This window comes from Myxine glutinosa, chromosome 7 (genome assembly GCF_964187855.1).
Source record: "Myxine glutinosa chromosome 7, kmMyxGlut1.1, whole genome shotgun sequence".
Classification (NCBI taxonomy): domain Eukaryota; kingdom Metazoa; phylum Chordata; class Myxini; order Myxiniformes; family Myxinidae; genus Myxine; species Myxine glutinosa.
Window position 1 is genome coordinate 47,926,477 of NC_136267.1, and position 13,657 is coordinate 47,940,133.

Consider the following 13,657-nt stretch of genomic DNA (forward strand, 5'->3'; position numbering starts at 1 on the left):
GTGTGAAAAGTGGTTTTTCAACACTAACACAAGTGCGAAAAGTGGTTTTTCAACACTAAAACAAGTGCAAAAGTGGTTTCCTGCACCAACACAAGTGCGAAAAGTGGTTTTTCAACACTAACACAAGTGCGAAAAGTGGTTTTTCATCACTAACACAAGTGCGAAAAGTGGTTTTTCAACACTAACACAAGTGCGAAAAGTGGTTTCCTGCACCAACACAAGTGCGAAAAGTGGTTTTTCAACACTAACACAAGTGCGAAAAGTGGTTTTTCAACACTACCACAAGTGCAAAAATTGTTTTTCCACACTAATACAAGTGGAAAAGTGGTTTCCTGCACCAACACAAGTGCGAACAGTGGTTTTAAAACATTAACACAAGTGTGAAAAGTGGTTTTTCAACACTAACACAAGTGCGAAAAGTGTTTTTTTCACACTAATACAAGTGCAAAAGTGGTTTCCTGCACCAACACAAGTGCGTAAAGTGGTTTTTCAACACTAACACAAGTGCGAAATGTGGTTTTTCAACACTAACACAAGTGCGAAAAGTGGTTTTTCCACACTAATACAAGTGCAAAAGTGGTTTCCTGCAACAACACAAGTGTGAAAAGTGGTTTTTCAACACTAACACAAGTGCGAAAAGTGGTTTTTCAACACTATCACAAGTGCAAAAAGTGGTTTTTCAACACTAATACAAGTGCGAAAAGTGGTTTTTCAACACTAACACAAGTGCGAAAAGTGGTTTTTCCACACTAATACAAGTGCAAAAGTGGTTTCCTGCACCAACACAAGTGCGAAAAGTGGTTTTTCAACACTAACACAAGTGCGAAAATTGGTTTTTCAACACTAACACAAGTGTAAAAAGTGGTTTTTCAACACTATCACAAGTGCAAAAAGTGTTTTTCCACACTAATACAAGTGCAAAAGTGGTTTCCTGCACCAACACAAGTGCGAAAAGTGGTTTTTCAACACTAACACAAGTGCGAAAAGTGGTTTTTCAACACTAACACAATTGCGAAAAGTGGTTTTTCAACACTAACACAAGTGCGAAAAGTGGTTTTTCAACACGAACACAAGTGCGAAAAGTGGTTTTTCAACACTAACACAAGTGCGAAAAGTGTTTTTTCCACACTAATACAAGTGCAAAAGTGGTTTCCTGCACCAACACAAGTGCGAAAAGTGGTTTTTCAACACTAACACAAGTGCGAAAAGTGGTTTTTCAACACTATCACAAGTGCAAAAAGTGTTTTTTCCACACTAATACAAGTGCAAAAGTGGTTTCCTGCACCAACACAAGTGTGAAAAGTGGTTTTTCAACACTAACACAAGTGCGAAAAGTGGTTTTTCAACACTAAAACAAGTGCGAAAAGTGGTTTTTCAACACTATCACAAGTGCAAAAAGTGTTTTTTCCACACTAATACAAGTGCAAAAGTGGTTTCCTGCACCAACACAAGTGCGAAAAGTGGTTTTTCAACACTAACACAAGTGCGAAAAGTGGTTTTTCAACACTAACACAAGTGCGAAAAGTGGTTTTTCAACACTAACACAAGTGCGAAAAGTGGTTTTTCAACACTATCACAAGTGCAAAAAGTGTTTTTTCACACTAATACAAGTGCAAAAGTGGTTTCCTGCACCAACACAAGTGTGAAAAGTGGTTTTTCAACACTAACACAAGTGCGAAAAGTGGTTTTTCAACACTATCACAAGTGCAAAAAGTGTTTTTTCCACACTAATACAAGTGCAAAAGTGGTTTCCTGCACCAACACAGGTGTGAAAAGTGGTTTTTCAACACTAACACAAGTGCGAAAAGTGGTTTTTCAACACTAAAACAAGTGCGAAAAGTGGTTTTTCAACACTATCACAAGTGCAAAAAGTGTTTTTTCCACACTAATACAAGTGTAAAAGTGGTTTCCTGCACCAACACAAGTGCGAAAAGTGGTTTTTCAACACTAACACAAGTGCGAAAAGTGGTTTTTCAACACTAACACAAGTGCGAAAAGTGTTATTTTCACACTAATACAAGTGCAAAAGTGGTTTCCTGCACCAACACAAGTGCGAAAAGTGGTTTTTCAACACTAACACAAGTGCGAAAAGTGGTTTTTCAACACTAAAACAAGTGCGAAAAGTGGTTTTTCAACACTATCACAAGTGCAAAAAGTGTTTTTTCCACACTAATACAAGTGCAAAAGTGGTTTCCTGCACCAACCAACACAAGTGTGAAAAGTGGTTTTTCAACACTAACACAAGTGCGAAAAGTGGTTTTTCAACACTAAAACAAGTGCGAAAAGTGGTTTTTCAACACTATCACAAGTGCAAAAAGTGTTTTTTCCACACTAATACAAGTGTAAAAGTGGTTTCCTGCACCAACACAAGTGCGAAAAGTGGTTTTTCAACACTAACACAAGTGCGAAAAGTCGTTTTTCAACACTAACACAAGTGCGAAAAGTGTTATTTTCACACTAATACAAGTGTAAAAGTGGTTTCCTGCACCAACACAAGTGCGAAAAGTGGTTTTTCAACACTAACACAAGTGCGAAAAGTGGTTTTTCAACACTATCACAAGTGCAAAAAGTGTTTTTTCCACACTAATACAAGTGCAAAAGTGGTTTCCTGCACCAACACAAGTGCGAAAAGTGGTTTTTCAACACTAACACAAGTGCGAAAAGTGGTTTTTCAACACTATCACAAGTGCAAAAAGTGTTTTTTCCGCACTAATACAAGTGCAAAAGTGGTTTCCTGCACCAACAAAAGTGCGAAAAGTGGTTTTTCAACACTAACACAAGTGCGAAAAGTGGTTTTTCAACACTATCACAAGTGCAAAAAGTGTTTTTTCCACACTAATACAAGTGCAAAAGTGTTTTCCTGCAACAACACAAGTGCGAAAAGTGGTTTTTCAACACTAACACATGTGCGAAAAGTGGTTTTTCAACACTACCACAAGCGCAAAAATTGTTTTTCCACACTAATACAAGTGGAAAAGTGGTTTCCTGCACCAACACAAGTGCGAACAGTGGTTTTAAAACATTAACACAAGTGTGAAAAGTGGTTTTTCAACACTAACACAAGTGCGAAAAGTGGTTTTTCAACACTAACACAAGTGCGAAAAGTGGTTTTTCAACACTAACACAAGTGCGAAAAGTGTTTTTTCCACACTAATACAAGTGCAAAAGTGGTTTCCTGCACCAACACAAGTGCTAAAAGTGGTTTTTCAACACTAACACAAGTGCAAAAAGTGGTTTTTCAACACTAATACAAGTGCAAAAGTGGTTTCCTGCACCAACACAAGTGCGAAAAGTGGTTTTTCAACACTAACACAAGTGCGAAAAGTGGTTTTTCAACACTATCACAAGTGCAAAAAGTGTTTTTTCCGCACTAATACAAGTGCAAAAGTGGTTTCCTGCACCAACAAAAGTGCGAAAAGTGGTTTTTCAACACTAACACAAGTGCGAAAAGTGTTTTTTCCACACTAATACAAGTGCAAAAGTTGTTTCCTGCACCAACACAAGTGCGAAAAGTGGTTTTTCAACACTAACACATGTGCAAAAAGTGGTTTTTCAACACTAACACAAGTGCGGAAAGTGGTTTTTTCACACTAATACAAGTGCAAAAGTGGTTTCCTGCACCAACACAAGTGCGAAAAGTGGTTTTTCAACACTAACACAAGTGCGAAAAGTGGTTTTTCAACACTACCACAAGTGCAAAAATTGTTTTTCCACACTAATACAAGTGGAAAAGTGGTTTCCTGCACCAACACAAGTGCGAACAGTGGTTTTAAAACATTAACACAAGTGTGAAAAGTGGTTTTTCAACACTAACACAAGTGTGAAAAGTGTTTTTTTCACACTAATACAAGTGCAAAAGTGGTTTCCTGCACCAACACAAGTGCGTAAAGTGGTTTTTCAACACTAACACAAGTGCGAAAAGTGGTTTTTCAACACTAACACAAGTGCGAAAAGTGGTTTTTCCACACTAATACAAGTGCAAAAGTGGTTTCCTGCAACAACACAAGTGCGAAAAGTGGTTTTTCAACACTAACACAAGTGCGAAAAGTGGTTTTTCAACACTATCACAAGTGCAAAAAGTGGTTTTTCAACACTAATACAAGTGCGAAAAGTGGTTTTTCAACACTAACACAAGTGCGAAAAGTGGTTTTTCCACACTAATACAAGTGCAAAAGTGGTTTCCTGCACCAACACAAGTGCGAAAAGTGGTTTTTCAACACTATCACTAGTGCGAAAATTGGTTTTTCAACACTAACACAAGTGTGAAAAGTGGTTTTTCAACACTATCACAAGTGCAAAAAGTGTTTTTCCACACTAATACAAGTGCAAAAGTGGTTTCCTGCACCAACACAAGTGCGAAAAGTGGTTTTTCAACACTAACACAAGTGCGAAAAGTGGTTTTTCAACACTAACACAATTGCGAAAAGTGGTTTTTCAACACTAACACAAGTGCGAAAAGTGGTTTTTCAACACGAACACAAGTGCGAAAAGTGGTTTTTCAACACTAACACAAGTGCGAAAAGTGTTTTTTCCACACTAACACAAGTGTGAAAAGTGGTTTTTCAACACTAACACATGTGCGAAAAGTGGTTTTTCAACACTAACACAAGTGCGAAAAGTGGTTTTTCAACACTAACACAAGTGCGAAAAGTGGTTTTTCAACACTAATACAAGTGCAAAAGTGGTTTCCTGCACCAACACAAGTGCGAAAAGTGGTTTTTCAACACTAACACAAGTGCAAAAAGTGGTTTTTCAACACTATCACAAGTGCAAAAAGTGTTTTTTCCACACTAATACAAGTGCAAAAGTGGTTTCCTGCACCAACACAAGTGCGAAAAGTGGTTTTTCAACACTAACACAAGTGCGAAAAGTGGTTTTTCAACACTAACACAAGTGCAAAAAGTGTTTTTTCCACACCAATACAAGTGCAAAAGTGGTTTCCTGCACCAACACAAGTGCGAAAAGTGGTTTTTCAACACTAACTCAAGTGCGAAAAGTGGTTTTTCAACACTAACACAAGTGCGAAAAGTGGTTTTTCAACACTATCACAAGTGCAAAAAGTGGTTTTTCCACACTAAGACAAGTGCAAAAGTGGTTTCCTGCACCAACACAAGTGCGAAAAGTGGTTTTTCAACACTAACACAAGTGCGAAAAGTGGTTTTCAACACTAACACAAGTGCAAAAAGTGTTTTTTCCACACGAATACAAGTGCAAAAGTGGTTTCCTGCACCAACACAAGTGCGAAAAGTGGTTTTTCAACACTAACACAAGTGCGAAAAGTGGTTTTTCAACACTATCACAAGAGCAAAAAGTAGTTTTTCCACACTAATACAAGTGCAAAAGTGGTTTCCTGCACCAACACAAGTGCTAAAAGTGGTTTTTAAACACTAACACAAGTGCGAAAAGTGGTTTTTCAACACTAATACAAGTGCAAAAGTGGTTTCCTGCACCAACACAAGTGCGAAAAGTGGTTTTTCAACACTAACACAAGTGCGAAAAGTGGTTTTTCAACACTAATACAAGTGCAAAAGTGGTTTCCTGCACCAACACAAGTGCTAAAAGTGGTTTTTCAACACTAACACAAGTGCGAAAAGTGGTTTTTCAACACTAATACAAGTGCAAAAGTGGATTCCTGCACCAACACAAGTGCGAAAAGTGGTTTTTCAACACTAACACAAGTGCGAAAAGTGGTTTTTCAACACTATCACAAGTGCAAAAAGTGTTTTTTCCGCACTAATACAAGTGCAAAAGTGGTTTCCTGCACCAACAAAAGTGCGAAAAGTGCTTTTTCAACACTAACACAAGTGCGAAAAGTGGTTTTTCAACACTAACACATGTGCGAAAAGTGGTTTTCAACACTACCACAAGCGCAAAAATTGTTTTTCCACACTAATACAAGTGGAAAAGTGGTTTTTCAACACTAAAACAAGTGCGAAAAGTGGTTTTTCAACACGATCACAAGTGCAAAAAGTGTTTTTTCCACACTAATACAAGTGCAAAAGTGGTTTCCTGCACCAACACAAGTGTGAAAAGTGGTTTTTCAACACTAACACAAGTGCGAAAAGTGGTTTTTCAACACTAAAACAAGTGCGAAAAGTGGTTTTTCAACACTATCACAAGTGCAAAAAGTGTTTTTTCCACACTAATACAAGTGTAAAAGTGGTTTCCTGCACCAACACAAGTGCGAAAGTGGTTTTTCAACACTAACACAAGTGCGAAAAGTGGTTTTTCAACACTAACACAAGTGCGAAAAGTGTTATTTTCACACTAATACAAGTGTAAAAGTGGTTTCCTGCACCAACACAAGTGCGAAAAGTGGTTTTTCAACACTAACACAAGTGCGAAAAGTGGTTTTTCAACACTATCACAAGTGCAAAAAGTGTTTTTTCCACACTAATACAAGTGCAAAAGTGGTTTCCTGCACCAACACAAGTGCGAAAAGTGGTTTTTCAACACTAACACAAGTGCGAAAAGTGGTTTGTCAACACTAACACAAGTGCTAAAAGTGTTTTTTCCACACCAATACAAGTGCAAAAGTGGTTTCCTGCACCAACACAAGTGCGAAAAGTGGTTTTTCAACACTAACACAAGTGCAAAAAGTGGTTTTTCAACACTAACTCAAGTGCGAAAAGTGGTTTTTCAACACTAACACAAGTGCGAAAAGTGGTTTTTCAACACTATCACAAGTGCAAAAAGTGGTTTTTCCACACTAAGACAAGTGCAAAAGTGGTTTCCTGCACCAACACAAGTGCGAAAAGTGGTTTTTCAACACTAACACAAGTGCGAAAAGTGGTTTTTCAACACTATCACAAGTGCAAAAAGTGTTTTTTCCACACTAATACAAGTGCAAAAGTGGTTTCCTGCACCAACATAAGTGCGAAAAGTGGTTTTTCAACACTAACACAAGTGCGAAAAGTGGTTTTTCAACACTATCACAAGAGCAAAAAGTAGTTTTTCCACACTAATACAAGTGCAAAAGTGGTTTCCTGCACCAACACAAGTGCTAAAAGTGGTTTTTCAACACTAACACAAGTGCGAAAAGTGGTTTTTCAACACTAATACAAGTGCAAAAGTGGTTTCCTGCACCAACACAAGTGCAAAAAGTGGTTTTTCAACACTAACACAAGTGCGAAAAGTGGTTTTTCAACACTAATACAAGTGCAAAAGTGGTTTCCTGCACCAACACAAGTGCTAAAAGTGGTTTTTCAACACTAACACAAGTGCGAAAAGTGGTTTTTCAACACTAATACAAGTGCAAAAGTGGTTTCCTGCACCAACACAAGTGCGAAAAGTGGTTTTTCAACACTAACACAAGTGCGAAAAGTGGTTTTTCAACACTATCACAAGTGCAAAAAGTGTTTTTTCCGCACTAATACAAGTGCAAAAGTGGTTTCCTGCACCAACAAAAGTGCGAAAAGTGGTTTTTCAACACTAACACAAGTGCGAAAAGTGGTTTTTCAACACTATCACAAGTGCAAAAAGTATTTTTTCCACACTAATACAAGTGCAAAAGTGTTTTCCTGCAACAACACAAGTGCGAAAAGTGGTTTTTCAACACTAACACATGTGCGAAAAGTGTTTTTTCAACACTACCACAAGCGCAAAAATTGTTTTTCCACACTAATACAAGTGGAAAAGTGGTTTCCTGCACCAACACAAGTGCGAACAGTGGTTTTAAAACATTAACACAAGTGTGAAAAGTGGTTTTTCAACACTAACACAAGTGCGAAAAGTGGTTTTTCAACACTAACACAAGTGCGAAAAGTGGTTTTTCAACACTAACACAAGTGCGAAAAGTGTTTTTTCCACACTAATACAAGTGCAAAAGTGGTTTCCTGCACCAACACAAGTGCTAAAAGTGGTTTTTCAACACTAACACAAGTGCAAAAAGTGGTTTTTCAACACTAATACAAGTGCAAAAGTGGTTTCCTGCACCAACACAAGTGCGAAAAGTGGTTTTTCAACACTAACACAAGTGCGAAAAGTGGTTTTTCAACACTATCACAAGTGCAAAAAGTGTTTTTTCCGCACTAATACAAGTGCAAAAGTGGTTTCCTGCACCAACACAAGTGCGAAAAGTGGTTTTTCAACACTAACACAAGTGCGAAAAGTGGTTTTTCAACACTAACACAATTGCGAAAAGTGGTTTTTCAACACTAACACAAGTGCGAAAAGTGGTTTTTCAACACGAACACAAGTGCGAAAAGTGGTTTTTCAACACTAACACAAGTGCGAAAAGTGTTTTTTCCACACTAACACAAGTGTGAAAAGTGGTTTTTCAACACTAACACATGTGCGAAAAGTGGTTTTTCAACACTAACACAAGTGCGAAAAGTGGTTTTTCAACACTAACACAAGTGCGAAAAGTGGTTTTTCAACACTAATACAAGTGCAAAAGTGGTTTCCTGCACCAACACAAGTGCGAAAAGTGGTTTTTCAACACTAACACAAGTGCGAAAAGTGGTTTTTCAACACTATCACAAGTGCAAAAAGTGTTTTTTCCACACTAATGCAAGTGCAAAAGTGGTTTCCTGCACCAACAAAAGTGCGAAAAGTGGTTTTTCAACACTACCACAAGTGCGAAAAGTGGTTTTTCAACACCAACAAAAGTGCGAAAAGTGGTTTTTCAACACTAACACAAGTGCGAAAAGTGGTTTTTCAACACTAACACAAGTGCGAAAAGTGTTTTTTCCACACTAATACAAGTGCAAAAGTGGTTTCCTGCACCAACACAAGTGCGAAAAGTGGTTTTTCAACACTAACACAAGTGCAAAAAGTGGTTTTTCAACACTATCACAAGTGCAAAAAGTGTTTTTTCCACACTAATACAAGTGCGAAAAGTGGTTTTTCAACACTAACACAAGTGCAAAAAGTGTTTTTTCCACACCAATACAAGTGCAAAAGTGGTTTCCTGCACCAACACAAGTGCGAAAAGTGGTTTTTCAACACTAACTCAAGTGCGAAAAGTGGTTTTTCAACACTAACACAAGTGCGAAAAGTGGTTTTTCAACACTATCACAAGTGCAAAAAGTGGTTTTTCCACACTAAGACAAGTGCAAAAGTGGTTTCCTGCACCAACACAAGTGCGAAAAGTGGTTTTTCAACACTAACACAAGTGCGAAAAGTGGTTTTTCAACACTAACACAAGTGCAAAAAGTGTTTTTTCCACACGAATACAAGTGCAAAAGTGGTTTCCTGCACCAACACAAGTGCGAAAAGTGGTTTTTCAACACTAACACAAGTGCGAAAAGTGGTTTTTCAACACTATCACAAGAGCAAAAAGTAGTTTTTCCACACTAATACAAGTGCAAAAGTGGTTTCCTGCACCAACACAAGTGCTAAAAGTGGTTTTTAAACACTAACACAAGTGCGAAAAGTGGTTTTTCAACACTAATACAAGTGCAAAAGTGGTTTCCTGCACCAACACAAGTGCGAAAAGTGGTTTTTCAACACTAACACAAGTGCGAAAAGTGGTTTTTCAACACTAATACAAGTGCAAAAGTGGTTTCCTGCACCAACACAAGTGCTAAAAGTGGTTTTTCAACACTAACACAAGTGCGAAAAGTGGTTTTTCAACACTAATACAAGTGCAAAAGTGGATTCCTGCACCAACACAAGTGCGAAAAGTGGTTTTTCAACACTAACACAAGTGCGAAAAGTGGTTTTTCAACACTATCACAAGTGCAAAAAGTGTTTTTTCCGCACTAATACAAGTGCAAAAGTGGTTTCCTGCACCAACAAAAGTGCGAAAAGTGCTTTTTCAACACTAACACAAGTGCGAAAAGTGGTTTTTCAACACTAACACATGTGCGAAAAGTGGTTTTCAACACTACCACAAGCGCAAAAATTGTTTTTCCACACTAATACAAGTGGAAAAGTGGTTTTTCAACACTAAAACAAGTGCGAAAAGTGGTTTTTCAACACGATCACAAGTGCAAAAAGTGTTTTTTCCACACTAATACAAGTGCAAAAGTGGTTTCCTGCACCAACACAAGTGTGAAAAGTGGTTTTTCAACACTAACACAAGTGCGAAAAGTGGTTTTTCAACACTAAAACAAGTGCGAAAAGTGTTTTTTCAACACTATCACAAGTGCAAAAAGTGTTTTTTCCACACTAATACAAGTGTAAAAGTGGTTTCCTGCACCAACACAAGTGCGAAAGTGGTTTTTCAACACTAACACAAGTGCGAAAAGTGGTTTTTCAACACTAACACAAGTGCGAAAAGTGTTATTTTCACACTAATACAAGTGTAAAAGTGGTTTCCTGCACCAACACAAGTGCGAAAAGTGGTTTTTCAACACTAACACAAGTGCGAAAAGTGGTTTTTCAACACTATCACAAGTGCAAAAAGTGTTTTTTCCACACTAATACAAGTGCAAAAGTGGTTTCCTGCACCAACACAAGTGCGAAAAGTGGTTTTTCAACACTAACACAAGTGCGAAAAGTGGTTTGTCAACACTAACACAAGTGCTAAAAGTGTTTTTTCCACACCAATACAAGTGCAAAAGTGGTTTCCTGCACCAACACAAGTGCGAAAAGTGGTTTTTCAACACTAACACAAGTGCAAAAAGTGGTTTTTCAACACTAACTCAAGTGCGAAAAGTGGTTTTTCAACACTAACACAAGTGCGAAAAGTGGTTTTTCAACACTATCACAAGTGCAAAAAGTGGTTTTTCCACACTAAGACAAGTGCAAAAGTGGTTTCCTGCACCAACACAAGTGCGAAAAGTGGTTTTTCAACACTAACACAAGTGCGAAAAGTGGTTTTTCAACACTATCACAAGTGCAAAAGGTGTTTTTTCCACACTAATACAAGTGCAAAAGTGGTTTCCTGCACCAACACAAGTGCGAAAAGTGGTTTTTCAACACTAACACAAGTGCGAAAAGTGGTTTTTCAACACTATCACAAGAGCAAAAAGTAGTTTTTCCACACTAATACAAGTGCAAAAGTGGTTTCCTGCACCAACACAAGTGCTAAAAGTGGTTTTTCAACACTAACACAAGTGCGAAAAGTGGTTTTTCAACACTAATACAAGTGCAAAAGTGGTTTCCTGCACCAACACAAGTGCGAAAAGTGGTTTTTCAACACTAACACAAGTGCGAAAAGTGGTTTTTCAACACTAACACAAGTGCAAAAGTGGTTTCCTGCACCAACACAAGTGCTAAAAGTGGTTTTTCAACACTAACACAAGTGCGAAAAGTGGTTTTTCAACACTAATACAAGTGCAAAAGTGGTTTCCTGCACCAACACAAGTGCGAAAAGTGGTTTTTCAACACTAACACAAGTGCGAAAAGTGGTTTTTCAACACTATCACAAGTGCAAAAAGTGTTTTTTCCGCACTAATACAAGTGCAAAAGTGGTTTCCTGCACCAACAAAAGTGCGAAAAGTGGTTTTTCAACACTAACACAAGTGCGAAAAGTGGTTTTTCAACACTATCACAAGTGCAAAAAGTGTTTTTTCCACACTAATACAAGTGCAAAAGTGTTTTCCTGCAACAACACAAGTGCGAAAAGTGGTTTTTCAACACTAACACATGTGCGAAAAGTGTTTTTTCAACACTACCACAAGCGCAAAAATTGTTTTTCCACACTAATACAAGTGGAAAAGTGGTTTCCTGCACCAACACAAGTGCGAACAGTGGTTTTAAAACATTAACACAAGTGTGAAAAGTGGTTTTTCAACACTAACACAAGTGCGAAAAGTGGTTTTTCAACACTAACACAAGTGCGAAAAGTGGTTTTTCAACACTAACACAAGTGCGAAAAGTGTTTTTTCCACACTAATACAAGTGCAAAAGTGGTTTCCTGCACCAACACAAGTGCTAAAAGTGGTTTTTCAACACTAACACAAGTGCAAAAAGTGGTTTTTCAACACTAATACAAGTGCAAAAGTGGTTTCCTGCACCAACACAAGTGCGAAAAGTGGTTTTTCAACACTAACACAAGTGCGAAAAGTGGTTTTTCAACACTATCACAAGTGCAAAAAGTGTTTTTTCCGCACTAATACAAGTGCAAAAGTGGTTTCCTGCACCAACAAAAGTGCGAAAAGTGGTTTTTCAACACTAACACAAGTGCGAAAAGTGTTTTTTCCACACTAATACAAGTGGAAAAGTGGTTTCCTGCACCAACACAAGTGCGAACAGTGGTTTTAAAACATTAACACAAGTGTGAAAAGTGGTTTTTCAACACTAACACAAGTGTGAAAAGTGTTTTTTTCACACTAATACAAGTGCAAAAGTGGTTTCCTGCACCAACACAAGTGCGTAAAGTGGTTTTTCAACACTAACACAAGTGCGAAAAGTGGTTTTTCAACACTAACACAAGTGCGAAAAGTGGTTTTTCCACACTAATACAAGTGCAAAAGTGGTTTCCTGCAACAACACAAGTGCGAAAAGTGGTTTTTCAACACTAACACAAGTGCGAAAAGTGGTTTTTCAACACTATCACAAGTGCAAAAAGTGGTTTTTCAACACTAATACAAGTGTGAAAAGTGGTTTTTCAACACTAACACAAGTGCGAAAAGTGGTTTTTCCACACTAATACAAGTGCAAAAGTGGTTTCCTGCACCAACACAAGTGCGAAAAGTGGTTTTTCAACACTACCACAAGTGCGAAAATTGGTTTTTCAACACTAACACAAGTGTGAAAAGTGGTTTTTCAACACTATCACAAGTGCAAAAAGTGTTTTTCCACACTAATACAAGTGCAAAAGTGGTTTCCTGCACCAACACAAGTGCGAAAAGTGGTTTTTCAACACTAACACAAGTGCGAAAAGTGGTTTTTCAACACTAACACAATTGCGAAAAGTGGTTTTTCAACACTAACACAAGTGCGAAAAGTGGTTTTTCAACACGAACACAAGTGCGAAAAGTGGTTTTTCAACACTAACACAAGTGCGAAAAGTGTTTTTTCCACACTAACACAAGTGCGAAAAGTGGTTTTTCAACACTAACACATGTGCGAAAAGTGGTTTTTCAACACTAACACAAGTGTGAAAAGTGGTTTTTCAACACTAACACAAGTGCGAAAAGTGGTTTTTCAACACTAATACAAGTGCAAAAGTGGTTTCCTGCACCAACACAAGTGCGAAAAGTGGTTTTTCAACACTACCACAAGTGCGAAAAGTGGTTTTTCAACACCAACAAAAGTGCGAAAAGTGGTTTTTCAACACTAACACAAGTGCGAAAAGTGGTTTTTCAACACTAACACAAGTGCGAAAAGTGTTTTTTCCACACTAATACAAGTGCAAAAGTGGTTTCCTGCACCAACACAAGTGCGAAAAGTGGTTTTTCAACACTAACACAAGTGCGAAAACTGGTTTTTCAACACTATCACAAGTGCAAAAAGTGTTTTTTCCACACTAATACAAGTGCAAAAGTGGTTTCCTGCACCAACACAAGTGCGAAAAGTGGTTTTTCAACACTAACGCAAGTGCGAAAAGTGGTTTTTCAACACTAACACAAGTGCAAAAAGTGTTTTTTCCACACCAATACAAGTGCAAAAGTGGTTTCCTGCACCAACACAAGTGCGAAAAGTGGTTTTTCAACACTAACTCAAGTGTGAAAAGTGGTTTTTCAACACTAACACAAGTGCGAAAAGTGGTTTTTCAACACTATCACAAGTGCAAAAAGTGGTTTTTCCACACTAAGACAAGTGC